The 20,061-nt window shown below is 31.2% G+C and overlaps 1 protein-coding gene and 1 long non-coding RNA gene across 4 annotated transcripts in view; one reads left to right on the top strand and one right to left on the bottom strand.

Moving 5' to 3' along the window:
- Positions 1-20,061, top strand: part of LOC146998501 (uncharacterized) — a 436,472-nt gene that overhangs the window by 101,619 nt on the left and 314,792 nt on the right. The window lies entirely within an intron of this gene.
- On the bottom strand, positions 11,190-18,690 carry LOC146998502 (uncharacterized). Its single transcript, XR_015039468.1, has 3 exons — positions 18,573-18,690; positions 14,350-14,439; positions 11,190-11,325 (listed from the first exon to the last, which is right to left on the bottom strand). It is a non-coding gene; the product is annotated as an uncharacterized LOC146998502 (long non-coding RNA).

A 20,061-nucleotide genomic window follows, 5' to 3' on the forward strand; every position in this document is an offset into this window, starting at 1 on the left:
AAAGTTGCTTAGTAAGATTTTATCCAGGTTTATTATTTGTCATGATTCTAGATTTGAAGGATTAAATTTCACGTTTAATTTTCTTGCATTTTTGCTGGAATATGGCTATTATTTCTTGACAATTTCTTCGAAGGATTAAGTAGGACCTTCCACTGATAACAAATGCGACATCATCGGCGGAAGCAGTAATTTTAGGAAAAGGAAGACAGGCACTTTTTATAATTTTATTAAATGTAATATTCCATAATTCTGCGCTCATACATGCGCCTTGTGAACATCCACGAACTTGTTTTCTTCTGATTAAAGTATTATTATATAAAATGAGATTATGGCGATTATCAAGGAAATTATTGATTATTTCATAGATATTATAATTACATTCAATATTTCTAAGTGCTTCTTTAATTGAAGGCCGCCATAATGAATCAAAGGCTGATTCAAGATCTAAGCTGATTATTGCGGAGTGTAGGTTATTGATTTTATTAACATCGATTTGATTTAGGACTGCACTGGTTGCATGAATGGTAGATTTTTGCTGCCTAAATCCATACTGATTTTCCTTGATGAAATTTTGATGTTGAAATTGGTATTCAAGTCTTCCTATAATACAACGTTCAAGAATTTCTCCAAGAGCTTTTATGTATAATTTGAATGCAGATTCTATCTGGTCCAGGAGCATTTTTGTTATTGAGTTTTTCAATAATTCGATTGAGTTTCATGGATGTAAATGGGATATCATTTTCGTGGAAGTAGATTAAAACGAATTAATCTTTGTTCAGTTGAATCATCATATATGCTTTCGTTTGGTAGAATAACATCTAGGATGTTTTCTAAGTGATCTTCGTAACATTTTTATCATTATTTCCCGTATTAGTGACTGTAAGTTGCGTTGGGTGGAAGATTTTGTTGGTTTCAATTTTGTACAATGAGCCATACGTATCCTGGTTGTTTGAACAATAGTTGCACCATGCTTAATGTTTTTCAGATATTATTTGCTTTTTATATGAGGCTTTTCGTTTTTTGTATTTTTGAAGTAGGTTGAGTCGTTCTTCATCAGTTTGCGATGATTTGAGTTTTCTTCGTAATGCTCATGTTTTGGGTGTATCTTTGCGGAGTTCTTTCGTCACCAGTTGATTTTTATAATGGGAATTGATGATCTTTTGAAGAAGGTACGTTCTTAGGTATCTTGAAACTTTCTGATAAGTTCCTTGGTAATATTATTAAGTTCTGTTTTTGTTGTACACAGAATAATAGAATTTAGAAAGTCATTTGAAATTGAATTGAACTTTTGTTGAAATTTCTTTTCTTTGTTATTATTGATTTTATATCTTGTAAGTGCAGTAAAGGAACGTATATTCAGTTATATCAAAAGAGATATATTTGTTATCAGATTCAGTGTTCATCTAGTATTGATCTGTTGTTAATTTTATTATCAAGATGTGTTGTAGAAATAAGAAGATCAGTCCAATCTTTATTGTAGGTATTATCAAAGGTAGGTCAGTCAGTAAAATGATTATGTAGAATGAGATTGTTTGCATTTAAAAATTCTTCAAGTATTTCTCCTCTGTGATCGGTTTGTAAGTATCCCCATTAAGTACTATGGGAGTTAAAGTCTCCACTAATAACATGCGGACTATTATTATTGTTGTAAGATTTCATTTAGTATGGATAAGGTTTGATTTGGATTTTTGACGGAGATATATAGATACTAGTAATAAGAAGCTGAGATGCATTAGTATTGATTGAAATTGTGATTATATCTCGAGTATTAATCCTTATTGTAGAATTCCATTTATTGTTTGGAATGAATATGGCTGTACGAGGAGATAAAACACCGGTTGAAGCATGACGTTGAATAATTGTCCAGTTATTTGGAATTCTTCCTACTTTGCCAGGGATGCAATAAGATTCTTGTGTTATAATAAAATCTGCGAGATAATCTACTTGATACTGACTTAGTTGGTCGGTGGCGGTCTTCTCTCTTTGAAGATTTATTTTGAGAAAGCGGATGACATTACTATTCTTTTTATTGATGGAAATGGTCTATATATAGTCTGAAGGATCTTGTATTATTGTTGATAATATGTATTGGATTTTACTCGTTAAACTTCTGTTTGATATGTGGACCAGGAAATAGCTAAAGCTGGATGTTTACACTCAAAGTTTGCTTCATACATTTCATTGTTAATCCAGCAGTTTATGCAGTACGGAGTTTGGGAAGAACGCAAGAAACATGACAATTTCCGATGAGGAATGAGCATTTTGGTTTGTTTGTCTTATGGGAGAAATCCTGGCAGATTTGACATCTGCGTACACCGGTAAACTCGGTTATTTTATTGGTGCGCCATCCAATATATATTTGTTTTTTACTCATAAAATTTTGGAAAGTTTTACCGTGACATTTTATGATCCATTTATTATTTTGATCATTCAGTTTAAATAAAGGTCTTAGCTCGGAAATATTATGTTTCTTGGGCGATAATTTGAATCAGTTCATCAGAGTTGAAATTTTTTGGAATATTATGAATTGTGCATTTTGGTATTCTGGCTTCAGGAAATTTTATGTTAACTATACCTTTTGCAACTGTTTTGGCAATGAGGTTATAAATGATTTTTTTCTATATCTTCTGGATTATGACAGTGCATTGGAAAGCCCCCTTGAAGAAGGGTGTTTACTTTTTTGACGTTGATATTTAATGTTTGCAGTGCTATTATTTGCAGTGGTATATGATTTATTTGTTCTATTTTTCTTTTCCGGTTCTTGCTTCGTTTGGTCATTAAATCAATCGTTCTACAGTCGTTATCCAGTTCTGGCTCTTTTCGCAGTTCATCCGGTTTCCTTTTCGAGTTTGACAGTTCTTTTCCGGTTCCAGCTTGTTTTTCAGATTTGTATTCTTTTCCGTTTTTTTGCTTCTTTTCCAGTTATTGCGTCTTTTCTGACTCGTCTATATTTTCCAGTTCTGGCATCTTTTCCGGCTCTTGCTTCGTTTCCTGTATTTGCATTTTTTCCAGTTTCTTCTTCTTTTTCAGTTCTTCTTTGTCTTTTATTTTTTGCATTTTTTTCAGTTTCTTCTTCTTTTTCAGTTCTTCTTTGTTTTATTTTTTGCATTTTTTCCAGTTTCTTCTGCCTTTTCAGTTCTTCTTTGTTTACTTGTTTTTGTATCTCTTCCAGTTGTTTCTGAATTTTTAGTTCTTCTTTCTTTTCTAGTTTTTGAATCCATTCCAGAGTTTGCTTCTTTTTCAGTTCCTGCTTCTTTTCTAGTTCTGTTGCGTTTCCAGTTTTTGTTTGTTTTTCAGTTCTTCCTTCTTTTCCAGTTTTTGCTTCTTTTTCTGCTCTTGTTTCATTTTCAGTTCTTGCTTCTTTTCAAGTTTTTTTTTTCTTCTCCTGCTCTTGCTTCTTATTCAGTTCTTGCTTATTTTCCAATTCTTGTATGTTTTCCAATTCTGGTATCTTTTCCGGTTCTTGCTTCTTTTCTCGTTTTTGTATCTTTTCCAGCTTTTGCTTCTTTTTCAGTTCTTGCTTCTTTTCTCGTTTTTGTGTCAATTCCAGTTTTTTCTTGATTTTCAGTTCTTGCTTCTTTTCCAGTTTCTCCTTCTTTTCCTGTTCTTCCTTTTTATTCAGCTCTTGATTCTTTTTCAGCTCTTGCATCTTTTCCTGTTCTCGCTTCTTTTCTAGTTCTTTCTCGTTTTCCAGTTTTTGCTCCTTTTCATGATCACAAGGAGGGTTTTCCAATCTACAAAATAATCAGTATCTCTTTATTTCAGTAGTAAAAGAGTGAAAGTAATGCAACGAAGATCACGTTTAACATGTACAACACTTGCATATTTAGATACTATATAACACTTTTGTCTCAGTTTCATAGGGAAAAATCTAACCGTAGATTCATTGCCTGACAGAATGTTTTTCTACAAAGGGCGAATTTTTAGTTTTCGTTGTTAGGACCTAAAGCCAAGCAGAGAAATTAACTCTTTCGCATCGAAGTCGCCCGAAACGCCCGAAATAAAGGAGAAAAACGGAAAGCTATTGACGTTCGCAGGTGCAAACCGGCCCTAAGGTGAAACTGCACACTATGGATGAAACCGGAGGGGGAAAGGAAAACTATTCCAAGACAAATTCGTAAACACGGGCGTTTTCGATGTTTATTGAAAACAGATTTGGTCGTCCCTCAATGCGAAATAGTTAAAGCATTTGGCATGATTTGTATACAATAAGCGACTACCATGAATCTCACGTAGAGCGTAATAAGTTGCAAAGGTTTAGTGCCTTACTTTTCCTTACTTAATTTTTACATAAGTTGTAATATAAATAATAGTACTAATAAACAGGTGGCTTAAAAGCAGAGGGAAAGAATGGCGAAAATTGCAAAATAGGAGGAAAAAATGAAACTGAAATGAAAAATGAAACAACTACAAACAAAGTATGGAAAAAGCATTTTAGAAGATATACAAGTAACGTACTTTCTGAATCAGCAAAATCTGTATTTAAACGAGTATAAGTTTGAAAGCTTTGGATTCCTTTACATTTTTGAATCAATTACTATTTCTTACGCATGCCAGATATATTAAATTTCTTCAATTTTTGTATACTTTACTTACGTATTTTGTATTTTAACCTTTTCTTATTATTATCCCAGTAGAGGTAACTTGACACCTCATTAAATTATCTCCGAGTTTCCTCATTTAAGTCATCTTCCTGTCAGATCAATCTCTTTGCATCGCTGGTTGCAAAGGTTTCAAATTTTTTCTCGTTATTCCAAATTCGGAATATATTGCTGGTCTATTTCGTGGTACAGCAGAGGAGCACTAGGATTTTTGCCACCATTCGTTTTCAATTGAAAATTTTATTCTCATTCTTCAGTTGCATTCTTAAAGTTTTAATTATTAATACAGGAAGAATGAAAGAAATCAAACAAAGCAGAATAAATTACGAAAAGGTATATCTGTTTTCTCCTATATTTATTGTTCCCTGTAATTTCTTTTGTCTGTTCCATTAAATTTATTGAAGGAAAATTTGCGAAGTCTTACAAAATGTATTTCCTAAATCCTAAGCGAATTAAGCCTTTCTGAGCGTTTCGGCTACACTTTAATGGCTTTTAAAATGTAATGTTAGAATATTGGCAGCTGCCTATACTGAAATATTTTCTCCATAGTCCTCGAAAAAAGAAGAATTAAAGTTCCAGGAGGTTATACAATGAAGGACACACATTTCTTATTTGAAGGGCAAGAGAAAAAAAAAAGATATTTTAGGATGGGGATATGTAGCATTTTAAACACTATGTTTGTAAATTTCATGATATAGTAGTAACACTTGAGTCATAGGTAATTATGCACATATGTGAGAGAGACGACGACGACGAAAAATGAAATGGCAAAACACGACCGAAAACACTTTCCTGGTCGGTACAAACAACACGAAACACAAGAAAGAACGGACACCAGTTATGCTTAGCACAAGAGAAATTAAAAAATAGGAACAAAATTAGACACTTATGGACCTCAATGAAATTCTTCGAAATTACGACCTGAACCCTGATGCAGGTATCACATCTCTCGCACATCGAACATAAGATGTTCTGGAAAATACCGTGCAACCCCAGGACTTTCCCAGCAGCTGACACGATATGTGCCACAAGTTCCTGTTGGAGTCCTAACGGGGGTTTCGTGCACTAATGTTTTGACGTACCCTAGAGGAAGTGATAATGCAAGTGAGGGCTCGTGATCTTGCTGAACAATGCACTGGACTACCCCTACCAAACCCATGTCTAGGATACTTCCCGAAGGAACTTTCGAATACTTTTTTTGATGACGATCCAATGTTTTTGTTCTTATTTCTTAGTTTCCGCCGCGCTAAGAATAACAAACAAATATCTTTACACTGTTCGTACCCTATTTTTCTTGTGTTGTCTCTCGTCACTATGGCGCCAGGAAAGCGTTTCCGACAATAAACGATTATATGTATAAACGATTATATGTATATATATATATAATAATAATAATTGCAATAAACGATTATATGTATATATATATATATATATATATATATATACCATTAGTAGATGGTGAATGTCGACATTTACCGGTGTAAGTCAGAAATAAGAGTATTTGAAAATATTTCGGACATACAACAAGCGACTATGTGAATGTTGACATTCACCGGTGAAAGTCGACATTCTCCAGATTTCGGTGTTTCACCGTAACATATATACGATAAACGTATATATATATATATAGATATATATGTATATGTGTGTGTGTGTGAATTAATGTTAGGAATTCTGATCGCACATGTTGATCTATAATACAGAGCAAATTTGGCAGATGAATAAGATAAAATATTCAGATTTATTTCAATTCACATTTGCGGCCCCAGTTCATTTGAAATTCCAAACTTACCTATTTCTAGAATATTTATATTTCTCATATTGTTGGAATAGGAATAAAGTAGTACGACGCCGTGTCAGCGGTGACAGAGATAGAAAAAATGTGCATAGTTCGACAATATTGTGGTTTAGTAAGAGAAATATTTGATTCAGGAAATTTTATATTCCCACTTAGCTAAGTCATCATCTTTATGTAAAAATCATGTGATGGGGATATATATATCTACATAAACATATATTTTAATTAATTAATTTTTATTTTTTAATTTGCTATTAATTCAAAATCATTTAATATTACATATTAAAAACAATAATTGCAATGAAAAGTTAGAATCTCGAAATTTTTATTATGTTTGATGAGTACATTGTCAAAACTCGAGCTAAATAATATCATAAATCTCTGTAAATCTAGAAATATATAGTCTAACAGAAAGAGGTGAGGAGAACAATTTATATTAGATTTGTTCCGAATAGAGTATGGGATGGATTTCAGTGTTTACTTAATTTGTTTTACATATATATATATATATATATGCATATTATTTATAAACATAAAGTCTTTTTGTCTTTGTTACTCTAATTATATCAACTATTTGACATTTACTTCTCATTCACAAATTTTACAAACTGGCCGTATAAACACGTGTATTTTGTATATTAGCTTTCTGTTTAGATATTTCATTAGTTAATGCAATAAAGTTTCCTTATAATCAAAAGGTATTACAGTAAATATGAATTCTTCACAATGTAATTTTCCATTTTAAACATTTATAATCTATTTTTGTAATGAAGGAATGAAAAAAACTTTAAGCATTATAAATCTGAAAACGTATTATTTTCCAGACCAGCGTTTTTGTCAAAAAATTATTAAATGTATAATTAAACTGGACCTGAAACATTATGTTTTGTTTTATTATTTTTTCCGAAAAGACTTACGTCTCCGACACGTATTGCAATCTTAAACACTGGGGATCCAATTCTTCTAGTAATTGTTCTCTGTAGTATATTTCTGCTTCTCCTTCTTCTTCTTCAAATACACGTCGATAATTATTTGCGCTGAAATACTTTTATTTCATTAAATATATATGTTCATATGTTTGAATTAATTAATTTAATAAATGATTACTTATACGTTTTTTGTCAAAAGTAGTAAGTTACAGTTTGCGAACATTTTTACAGATTGTCAAAGATTTCTAAACGCTCTATGTTGTAAAATATCTTTACTTATTCAAAATCTTTAAAAAACAATAAATATGGAAATGAATATTCGTTTTATTAGCCTAAATTCCATTATGAGGATATACAGGTATAAAAGGAAATAAAGTTGCTGGCACCAGCAGCTCAAGATGCTATATTATAAGGTCTGATTGACATCTATCATCTCAAATCAAACCTTGCAATGAGGGAAATAATTTCCAAACACGTTTTAATAAAATAACAAACAGGATGGGACGAGGCAGATACAAGAAGATTGCTCGACGGTTACCTCCCGCAAGTATCCCTATAAAGAATAAATTTTTTCTCCAATTAGATTGGCAACAAGTCATGGAAAGTTCCCATTTTATTTCCAGAGATTCTTAAGAAGCACGTAAAATGCGAGCGCGAAAAACCTGCAAATCTAGCAAAATTTAAGCTTTATAAATGGCACACTTCCTATTCCTTCATATGTATACTTTCCTTTCCTTCATATGTATTGCAATTTATCATATGATCATTATTTACAGCAATGATTCTTAAATGTCTTCGACCTAAGGCTCCTAATGACGCCGAGGAAAACTTGCGCAACTGTGACAAAAAGATTATTTAAAAATACAATAAAAGCTTGAAAGGTAATAAAAATGCCTGAATTTAATTTCCTTTTATTTAAATGAAGCTTAATGTTTTTAAAGGAAATTGAATATTGTACACAGGAATCAACAATATAAATATCTGTGGATTTTTGCCTCCTTGTTTTTTTCTTCGTAGCATCATATCTCTGGAACGGGGAGTTTGAGTTTGGAAGGAGGTACCCCCGGATTTCAAAACTTCTTGGTAAAACTTTCCGACTATTGTTATCTTCCTACGACTATCACTCGAGATATTATATAAAATTTCGGAAAACGGTAATTTTTCGTATTTATTTTTCCAAGTGGCCGAAGTCTAGCGCACTGGACATCAAAATGCTTTACTTGGAAAAATGTTGGCCCTTCTCACTTTCAAATCGTAGAGTTTGTTTAAGAGATATTTTTAAGTTAAAAAAAATATGAAATAAACCCACATAGCACAAAAACATCCTTGGGATATCCCAAAGATGTTGCTCGCGGGATATGCGCACATCCTCAGGACATCCCGCGAACCTCCTAAACACCTCCTCCCGAGTGCTTAAATGTCACATCCCGGGATATCCTCAGGACATCCTAACCAAGTCCCATCGACAGCGTGCGGGATGTTATTAGGATATGAACTCCTACTTACTACATCCTCAGGACATCCCACAAACCTCCTAAGCACATCCCATTATATCCTAAAAACATCTATGTCCCATCGACAGCATATGGGATGTTATTAGGATTTAAAGTCCTACTTACTACATCCTCAGGACATCCCGTAATATCCCAATTTCTTCCTAAACTCATCCTGAGCGCTTAATGCCACATCCCAGTATATCCTTAGGACATCCTATCTACGTCCCACCGACAGCGTATGGGATGTTATGAGGATTTGAAACACTAGTTACAATATCCCTTTAACCTCTTAAATACATACTCTCAACTGCTTAGTGTTACATCCCAGTATATATACAGAGAAAAATTCCAGTGAATAAAACTGAAAATTTTGCTTTTATTTTTAAGATATTAAAAATCTTTTGATCATTTTTAAACATCCAATAGCCCCCAAGTTGAATTATTCATAATTAAATTATTTTACAAAATCAGTCTCTAATTTCAGTTAATTTGTATTAAAAATTGAATAAAATTACCCAATTAATAATCTTTACATAAATGAATCGTCTTTCTTTAAAACATGTAAGGAATTTATAGTTTTGATGACACTGTTGGGAAATTGTTAAAAGGAATAAATTGTATTTTTAAAACTAAATCAATTCCTAGCCTCAGAATAAATAAATATGTTTTCGTAACATGAGAATGCTGCAGGCTTTTTTATATATTTAATATTTAGTTGTAAAAATTTGACATTATGTTAACAATTCTTTATATCATTCAAAAGGTAACTCAAGAAGCTCTTCTAAAATTCTATCTTTCTGCTCACACAATTAAAAAAAAAAAATCTGAGGCCTTTCAGATTTTAGCAGTCACACAAAGAGGCTAAAAGTTTATGAATGCATAGATTATCAATACAGATGGGGCAGTGGAAATAGCAAAACATTTTATAAGATACTGACACCAGAAAGTTATATGTCTTCTATATATTTGAAAAATGAAGAAATATATCATGTAATTTTGTAGAAATATTAAAATGTTTTCAATTAGATACATCATGAATTAAATGCATTTTAAATCAATCAGATTAAAAATTTAAAAAAAGCATTCTTAAGAACTGTGTGTAATGCTTTTAAATAGCTTGGCTTGTTAGTCAATAACATATTAGATTTTAAAGGTAAATATGTTAAATTTTTTGAATTAAAAGCGAAACAAGTTTACGACTGACGATATGAAGTCACATTTCAAAACTAATAGCCCTTTTAGATTAAAAAAAAAAGTTCTGAAAATAATTTGCAATGGTTCATTGGTATTATTTTACGCAAAATTCAGTAAAATGAAATTTACCTGTTGAAATCAGCACCAAATTAAACTTTGTAAATTCTAGCGCATGTTAAAGGTTGTCTCATCCAGAATTTTATTACTAACCATTCATTTCAGAACAAAATAAAACAGTAATTGCCATTTATATGACAATCAATATCAAAAATTTAAATCTGCATTTTACGCAACATAGAAAAACTTCAAAAGATCTACTGTTTACCATGCAATTAAGGCATTTTATTCTGCTATCAACTCTACCAATTATTAATTCCATTAAGTATATACTCTTTCTGCTCAATATATGCAATGTAAAATTTTCCATAAATTTATTAATTCATTTTACTTTGAGGTGAGCTTTTATTCAACTCTCAATGTCAACGAGAATGTTTAGTTCATTTTTTATTCTGTCTCAAAAGAGAAATCAAAATACGTGGATTTATGTACGTGTATTTATGAATCAAAATACATGAGAAATCACAGTGAGAAAAGCACTGCTACCTTAAACTGTGATTATATATAACAAATGCAGTGAATTATAGTTAAAAAATAGTGAAAATATTTATATTTCTGAACTATTTCATATATAACATTTTCAGTTTCGCATATGTGGCAATTTAAGAACTTTTTATGTATACTAATTTTTTGAAATATCTGCAAATTTTTGCATCTTTACAGATGCAAAAATTTGGATTTAAATTTGCATTTATGGATTTAAATTGCATCTTTAAAGATGCAATTTAAATCCATTTGGTGAAAGAATAAGCTTTCCTTAAGGAAAGCTTATTCTTTCACCTGTAGTATATAAGTAATGGTAATTTACCAGATAAAATTACTTAATGGGGAATACAGAAAAATATCTAACCACTTACCTTTGTGACTTCATCTGCAAAGAGACTAAAAAAGTAGTTCAGCTAAATCTGCTATAATAAATATTTATAATAATGCTAAATTATGCAATATCTATTAATATGGCAAATTTTGTAAAGCTATTTATTTGGATGAAAAATAAACACGTTCAGAAATTTATGGCACTATATTATGATTAACAGAGGAAAAACACTTTTCAAAATTCAAAATAGTTTTTATTAATCCAATTTATCACATTTTATTTGAATTCATGAAAAACAATGTTATATCCATGTATTCTTATGTATATAAGAACTCTTGATAAATTGGATCTCTGTCATTGCCTTTCACAGCACCTAAAATAAAAAAACACTCACAATTACTACATGTGAATATAGTAATTCATAATTAAATTTAAACAAATGACTATTAGAATGCAAATTAAAGGAAGCATTTAAAATATTTTAACATTTAGTACCTATAAACAGAGTAGCAATTATTTGATTTTTCGATTATAGTAAAATAAACATGAGGGATGCCTTTTAAAATTTTTTATGTCAGAAAATAAACTCAAACCACCAGCTGAACATATGAGCAGTTTTATCAATCAGCCACTGGTAGGTAACCTGGATACTGAATCAACATATAAAGTTGCCAAGATAAAGAGAGAAACAAAATTATGATAATCACATCTTACCTATTCATAAAACTATTTTAAATTTAATGTGTAGGCAAGTCCAAAAAGAGTGAGAATGAATTTATTTTGCAACACAAAGTAAAGTCTTGCAGGAGCAAAAAAAAACTTGTCTCATGAGATTGGCAAGTAAAAAATAATTAACTGCATCTGGTAACATTTATCTGACAACATATAAGTAATTGTTAGCAATGTGCAGAAAATAAAATCTGATCAGGGGCGTAGCTAGAGGGGGGGCAAGGGGGGCATCTGTCCTTGGGTGCAGAATCCAAGGGGTGCCAAACTGATGTTAGAACATTTTAGAATTAAATGTTTTCCATCCTTGGCAAGCAGTAGGGGGCGCGAAATTTTCAGTTGTCCCCGAGCGCTGAAAACCCTAGCTATGACTCTGAATCTGATCATGTTAATGCAATTTTAAACTTTTGAATTTAACCGCAGAAATTTACCAAAGAAGTACTTGTAACAGTAGTAAATGAAGATGTGACTAATCTTTACTGTATGGTACACCTTGGTTTCTGTCTGAAAAAAAATCGCAAAGTGGTATTGGTTGTTTGTGAAATGTGGAAGCCCATTGCGTCAAATAAGTTTTTCGGTAACCCTAATGTTGATAATGTTGGCAAAAGTAGCCTTTGAGAAAAAAAAAAAAAAAACTTTTTTTGTCAATAAAAAGGAGTTATTTCTGCAAATATTGCCAACGTGCTGTGATAAATTTAGTTTTGGGCTACTTTTTTTAATAGTAAACCTTTTGTACGGTCCCAGGTTTTTGGTTCTTACCATTCTCTTCAATTGCTGTGTTTGGTTGCACGGAAGTGGTATGGTCTTGTATTTTGAACATGCTATTTATTATTTTGGTGTGGGTACCATCGTTTGAGTATGTCCGAGGTGACTAAGAGACGGAAAATTTAATTGAATTGCTTACCTGGAGGATGGTGGTGGGAAGCCTAAACATATGCATGTGAAAAAAAAAGGTATGTTAAAAAAATGACGTTTCATTTATTTTTTTGTCTCTGTGTGTTAATTTTTGTTAGAAGATTTGTTGTTTAATGTTTTTATGTTAGGAAATATGTATTTTTGGTAACTTACTCCTCTCTGTTTGTGTATTTTTGGTTGTCTGTGTGTTAAGACAGTGGCGAATTTTTTCTGGTAACTATATTTTTAACTTTCTGATTTTCTTAAAGTGAAAATAGATCTATGTGTACATGGACAAAGTTAAGGCAGTGCACAATGCCCAGTTTGTGCAGTTCTCTGTTTTAATAGGTCGATGTGTACATGGACACAGAGTTTGTGTATGTCTTTGACTTCTTATTTTGGTTTTGTGTAGCGGCCACCTTGAAATTGGTGCCGATCCTCTCAGGTGCCGATCTTGATATAAAAAAAAAAAAAAAAAGAAAAGAAACGATTCGCTAAGGGTTACAGCAGAGTAAATTTTTACCAAAGATGTTCTACCATAATCACCATTTCAGTGGTTTAAACACTAGTGGAGCAGTATGCAGAGATGAAGATTTGAGTTTTGTTTACACAGCATGATGGTTTAGGCACTCCATCCATTACAGTGAACAAAATTATAATAAACATAGCCACAATAATTGTCTATAAATATTGATGTATAACACTGCATTAACTATTATATTTCTTATGCTAGTATATACAGAATCCTTAATCGAAGGGAAAATCAGAAGACTGTGCATGCATTTTCCTTTAACTGAAACATGGATTTGACCATACAAATCTCAGTCTTACGGGACATGCCACACTATGCAGATAGACAGTAAAAAGTGCTTGTGTTGTTTTTATTTGTTAGAGGTATGAAATAAATATACTTCTAGATTTTAATTTTTTCTTTTCTTGTTTTACATTTGGATTACCTATCAAAAAGTAAGGAATTTTGATATTATTACAATATCGGAGTTAAAATAACAATTATTGGACACGTTAAAGTAATGAAAATTTTAAATTAGCTTAAAAAGTAACCCTTAATGTGGCATATTTTTGAATTAAACTCTATCGACATTTAAAACAACAAAACATCCCTCTTTATTAAGGACTTTAATTAACTAATTTTAAATGCGGAGCTATGAATGGATTTTTCCCCTTGCATGTTATAATAACTGAAACAAAATTACTCTGATACAGTCAAAATTCCTAAATGCAAGTACATAAAATTTACTTTAGCAATTTAAAGAGATGAGACACACTGAACACATGAATAAATTTCTATCAAAGAATAATTTATTAAATTTGGCCCGTTCCATAGTAAACTTTAACCATTAGATTACATTATTACACCATGTTATCAGTTTGAAAAGCAAGTCATATGCCAGATCTTGGATGTAAAAGAAATGCACAAAATAATATACAGATTATTGAAAAATGTTGTATAGCAATGTTTATAGATATGATTAAATGTAACAGAAAATTTACTGTCACAACCACATTTTTAAGTGAAATGTATTATTTTAACATTTTACAATATTTAAGGTATGGCATTAAATGCAACATTATGTGCCTGAATATAAGTTAGTAAATTAAAAAATAATAATAATAATAATCAAAGAATGAATGTCATGAAAAATTTCAAAAACAAGCAGAATTTAATTTAGAAGACCTTTAGACACTTATGATAAATAAATTTGAGAATTCTTCACCCAAAATTAAATTATAATTAACTAAAACCAGTTTGACTGACCTTCTACAAAATCCTTCAGCTGCAATTTTTTCTAGCTTGAAAACCAAATTCTTCTCCACATGGTAATAACATCTTAACCAGTTGAAATTCCTGCAGAAAGTTTGATAACACAGTAATAGAATTAATAGAATAGAAAAATTAACACAAAAGTATAGAACATCATTTAAACTTAACATTATTACAAATTTTGGTGCTTTCTGACTATCTGCAAAGCTGTGAAAATTGGCAAAATGGTTAGTTTATGGTTCATATCTACTGCTCTGTTCACAAGTAGTAATTCAAATGAGCACTTTATAAGAAACAAGAAATTTTAGGATGCACACACACAAAAATATACACATTGGGTCAATATTCACATATTTTTCATCCAATGGAATACTATTCAGAAATAAAGATTAAATATAAAGCATGTAAATACATGTGTGTGGTATGCATATTCATAGTTTGCTATTATCGTGTGCATACTCTTGCTGTTTTAGCATAAGTTGAAGCTGTGAGGGCAGATGATAAGAAAGTATCAGAATTTTTCATGTATAAGAAAAGATTGCCCTGACAATAGTATCTCAATTGTTTAGCACTGACATTTACATAGCGCATTAGAAATATATAGTAATATATGTATAATAAAAAGATAATTGCATATTATTAATTCATTTTTTTAAATGCCAAACTTTAACAATTCTTTCACATATAATTAAACAGAATTCTTTCACATGAACATCTAAAATCCATTCTTAACTAAAGAATAAATAATAAAACCATGTAAATTTCTTATCAAGCCCATCATTTCCAAAATGTCTACTTCTGAAAGTTCCCAGCATTTCTCAATATATTATTAAATTACTAAATTAAGCATCAATGATCGTCATGTTCGCTAATGTGGCAATATCTTTCACACTTCTTTGTTACCACAAGTAACAAGTAGGCTTCAATAAATCTTTAACTGTTACATGCTACTTTTGTCTAAAATTTGTACAAATAATAAAATTAAATGAGCTCTTTATAATATGCTCAAAGAAATAATTTTGTATGAAAATTTGTATGTTATATATTGGCCTGATTAATGATTCAGGAAATAATTCGGGTTTTCAAAGTGCTTCCAATAATTCAAATTTCAGCTTGTGTCAAAATAAAATCTATAACACAAAGATAAGCAAATTTCCTTATGAACAATGCATTTTAACATTATTCAATCACTGGCAATCACACAGTACTGATTGCTTCAATAAACATTACTGTAACTGTCTTATTTAAAAGACTGTAATGTTTTAATTATTTCCTTAATTAAAACATTACAGTCTTTTCCGGTTGATCTTTACAATATGGTAACTGGTAGTTTGGCGACATTTTGGAGGCGATAAAGGTTTACTACCTGGGACTTTGGTAATAATGTGAGCAGTACTCAGTTCCGATTACGCATTATTTTGTGTGAGGGAAATGAGAGATCATGGGATATGTCATGTGATATTAATGGACGAATTACGGTTCTTTAATCGGAAAAGGGGGGAAATCGGGAAAAAATTTGGAAATTTTGTATTTGGCTTTATTCTGTGTTGTGTGAAACAGTGTTCGTGAATTTTTGGATCCCATGGCCGTAACTAAAGTGAGTTCGAAATGGGTATTTATGTATGTATTAATTTAATGTATGTGCTCATTTATATTTTAAGTAGTGTTTTTGAATTTAATTATATTTTAATTAAATGATAGTTATTTTGTGAATTTTATGTTTGTAGGAATTTGGTATACGTTTTAGTTGAAGTAAACGTGCATGGAGATAATTTAAATATCTGACACCAAGTATTTGTAATGGTTGCGGTATGAATTTGTTGGTGACGTGTATAATGTAATAGATGATTTAGAGGTAAAAGTTTTTGGATATTTTATTTATCTTATATGTGGAAATGTTCATATTTGGAAAGGGTAAATACTTTTTCGCGATCAGGTAATTTCATATATGTTCTTTTTACCTGGTTTAAAGATTGAGAAAATTGTCATGTATTTTCGTGAAATTTTTCTAATTTATGAGAAAAAAGCAGTGTACATGGATATAGTGAAGACTGTGCGCAATGCCATTTTTTGTGAAATTCTGGGATGTTTTTTTAAGTAAAAATAAGTCAGCGTGTACATGGTTTAGTGATATTTTAATTAAATGATAGTTATTTTGTGAATTTTATGTTTGTAGGAATTTGGTACACGTTTAAGTTGAAGTAAACGTGCATGGAAATAATTTAAATATTTGATACTAAGTATTTGTAATGCTTGCGGTATGGATTCGTTGGTGACGTGTATAATGTAATAGATGATTTAGATGTAAAAGTTTTTGGATATTTTATTTATTTTATATGTGGAAATGTTCATATTTGGAAAGGGTAAATACTTTTTCGCGATCAGGTAATTTCATATATGTTCTTTTTACCGGGTTTAAAGATTGAGAAAATTGTCATGTATTTTCGTGAAATTTTTCTAATTTATGAGAAAAAAGCAGTGTACATGGATATAGTGAAGAGTGTGCGCAATGCCATTTTTGTGCAATTCTGGGATTTTTTTTTTAAGTAAAAATAAGTCGGCGTGTACATGGTTTATGTGTATGTGTTATTTTGAAAAACGCGTAAGGAGTATGGTATTGTGCACTTTTTCCCAATTTTGCAGTGAATATTTGTCATGATTAAGCAGTTTTGTTAGATAAAATTTCTAGCATAAGTGTAATTTGGCTAGTAGATTGTTGAAAGAAGTGTTCAGTAGATAAAAAGAAAAGAAACATGTCTTTACTTCGTGAAGACAAAATGGCGGCGGGGAAAAAAAATATAGGGTTGCTGTAGGAGAGTTGGTCGCCAAAGTTTCGCCAAAAAAACGCCAAGTTACCATAATGTAAAGATCAACCTCTTTTCCTCCTTCTAACACCAAAAGAAAACCCAGATAAGAAATAAAATATCAGTAAAAATAAATTATATTATTGAATGACACTTTACATTAATTACACTTATGCATATATTATTTTATTATAAATTATTTCAAAATCAAAGAAGAGAAGGGGGAGAAACTTTAATATTGACATTTCTAAAATGATATAAACATTAATCATTTAGTACAGTTTGTTATTTCCTGCAAAAAGAATTCACTTTTCTGGATAGCATTTATATTTCCATCTCACTTTCAATGAAACATTAAGAGAAATGCATATAATTTAAACACCAGTTTATTTTATTTATCAGACAGATTATGTTAACTCGAAAAAACCTATCAGTAAAATTCGGTAGTAATAATTCTGAATGTTAGGTAACTTGCAAGATTCAACAAAAATTATAAATACTTTTATTATAATGACAATACTACAGTAACATGAACATAAAATTAAACTGCATATAACTATGAAATAAGCCAGCATATAATAATGGTGCATTGGTTTCTAAAACAATGGGCTCGATGAAAAAATACATGTATTATGGTAGCTATTCATATTCTTCAGCTTTCCTAATAATATTCTCACGTTCACTTTACATAACTAAAGTATCTAAAATACAATAAAAATGCAAACAATATTTATGAGAAAATGTTAAAAGCAATCATAAGCATTTGATTGAATGACCATGTTTGTCTTCCTGCAAGTCGAATCTTAAAATGATATGCAGTTTGAAAAATGCTTAATCCTTTTATAAAATATTCAAAAAAGATTAAAAAAAGGTACTGTTCTGTTATCAGGATCGGTTTCAGAATTGTATTTATGTATGCTTGTATATTTGTATGTTTGTGTGTCTACATATACACATCTATGCACATACTTACGAACACAGGTTCATACATTTCCGATTCTGGTCCCAATAACAGAACAGTACCCCCAAAAAAACTTGAATTACAAACTAGATTAAGATAACGTTTCAACCATACATATTTTGGACAAAACAATGCAAACTCTTATTTTTATACAATTGTTCAAACTATTTAACATAAATTTATTGCTGCAATAAAATAATAAGCAATCTGATCACACATATTATTTTGAAACTGAATGCATAAACTTGACTAAAAAAATTCAGTCATAAACATTTGGATAGCAGGGCAAATTAGATATTTGAAAAGACAGCCAGCCATTGAGATACACGTAATTCACGACAGAATGGTAACAATTCATAAAGCTGTGAAACATTTAACTGTCAAAATGACATAAATAACATAAATTCGAAAAGCAAAAAAAGTAAACATACAAGTATTGCAACTGAACTTACCTTTCATGCAACAAAAAATATCCATACAAGTTAACCTCATGGCGCAGCCATTTTGGATTTCGTTTCAAATCAGACAGATGTTTACGGATTTGCGGAAGAATACGAGGACCTAGTAGTTTGCCGGATACAATGTGCAATGACGCGAAAGAATATAGTTCTGTAGAACTTCCTACATTATTCCGTAATAAACAGTACTATTTCCTAATTTTTTTCTTTATCTAATTAAATAATTAATAGGGAAATAGTTAAATAATGCCAAATTCATTTTTAATGAAATGTAAAATTTTGCATGTATGGGACGACCACCTTCCGTCCAATATTTCTGAGAATATAAACAAATTTTGGAATCTGAGAGTATCAGTTAATAAATATATAGAATATCGCCTCTCAAACGACCACTTCTGAAAGTGACCAATAGTTCTGAGATTATCAATAAATATTGATATTAAGCATTATTTCTATAAGACGACCATCTCTATATAAGACCAAAGTTTCTAGAATCTTGGATAGTCATCAGAGATGTATCTTTACTGCGAAATTATCGCACGACTGTAATTCAATATCAATAACGGATCGCGCGATTAAAAAACATTTTCTGTCCTGTAATTAGAGGAAAAAAATTTTCCTTATGAGGTATTTCTCCCGCTTTCATAGCGTGCCTTCGTGGTGTAATAGTTCTGAACGCTGGGCCGGTATTTCAGAGGTCCGTGGTTCGATTCACGGCGAAGGCGGTTGCTAATTTTTCATCTCTACGGCTTCCCCAAAAAATCCTAATGTCTCTACAGTGGCGCCCGAATGAAAAAGGTGTTGGATGAGGTATATCCACACCCAGGATTTAGTGATTGGATCCCCTTAAAAAAAAGTCGGCCTTTAAAAAGAGAAGTAATATAAGGTATTTCTCCCGCTTTCCTAGCGTGTCTTCGGCCCACCAGCGGCCGAGCGGTAAAGTCGCTGAACACTGGTAGTGCGATCCGAGGTTCGTATCCCGCGAACGGGCTGGCTGCATGGGTGTTTTCGTGGTTTTCCCCACGTGTAATGTGTACACGAGCCAGTTTCCCTTAGTCCACGGCCAGTCCCTCTACGAAGACATCCCTCCCCTTAGGCAGATAGCCCTAGTGTGCTTTGCCATAATTAAATACACCACCACCACACCTAGCGTGTCTTCGTGGTGTAGTGGTTCTGCACACTGGGCCGGTATTCCAGAGGTCCGTCCTTCGATTCCCGGCGAAGGCAGTTGCTAATTTTTCATGTTTCCTGCTTCCAAAAAAATACCTAATGTCTCTATACCCAAATTTAAAAAAAAATTCGTTTCCGTAATTAAATATTTTTTATAAAAAAAATATATGTTATTTAGAATTTTGCAAATATTCTAGAAAATGCTAATCCATTGAAAAAAATCTTTTCCATGACTAAATAAATTTTTAAAAACGTCAGAAAAAATAGCAGTTAAAATTAATAACAATATAACAAGAATAAATCATCAATCATA

This window comes from Stegodyphus dumicola, chromosome 2, assembly GCF_044657685.1.
Source record: "Stegodyphus dumicola isolate Sdum_Otavi_A_Nest chromosome 2, ASM4465768v1".
NCBI lineage: Eukaryota > Metazoa > Arthropoda > Arachnida > Araneae > Eresidae > Stegodyphus > Stegodyphus dumicola.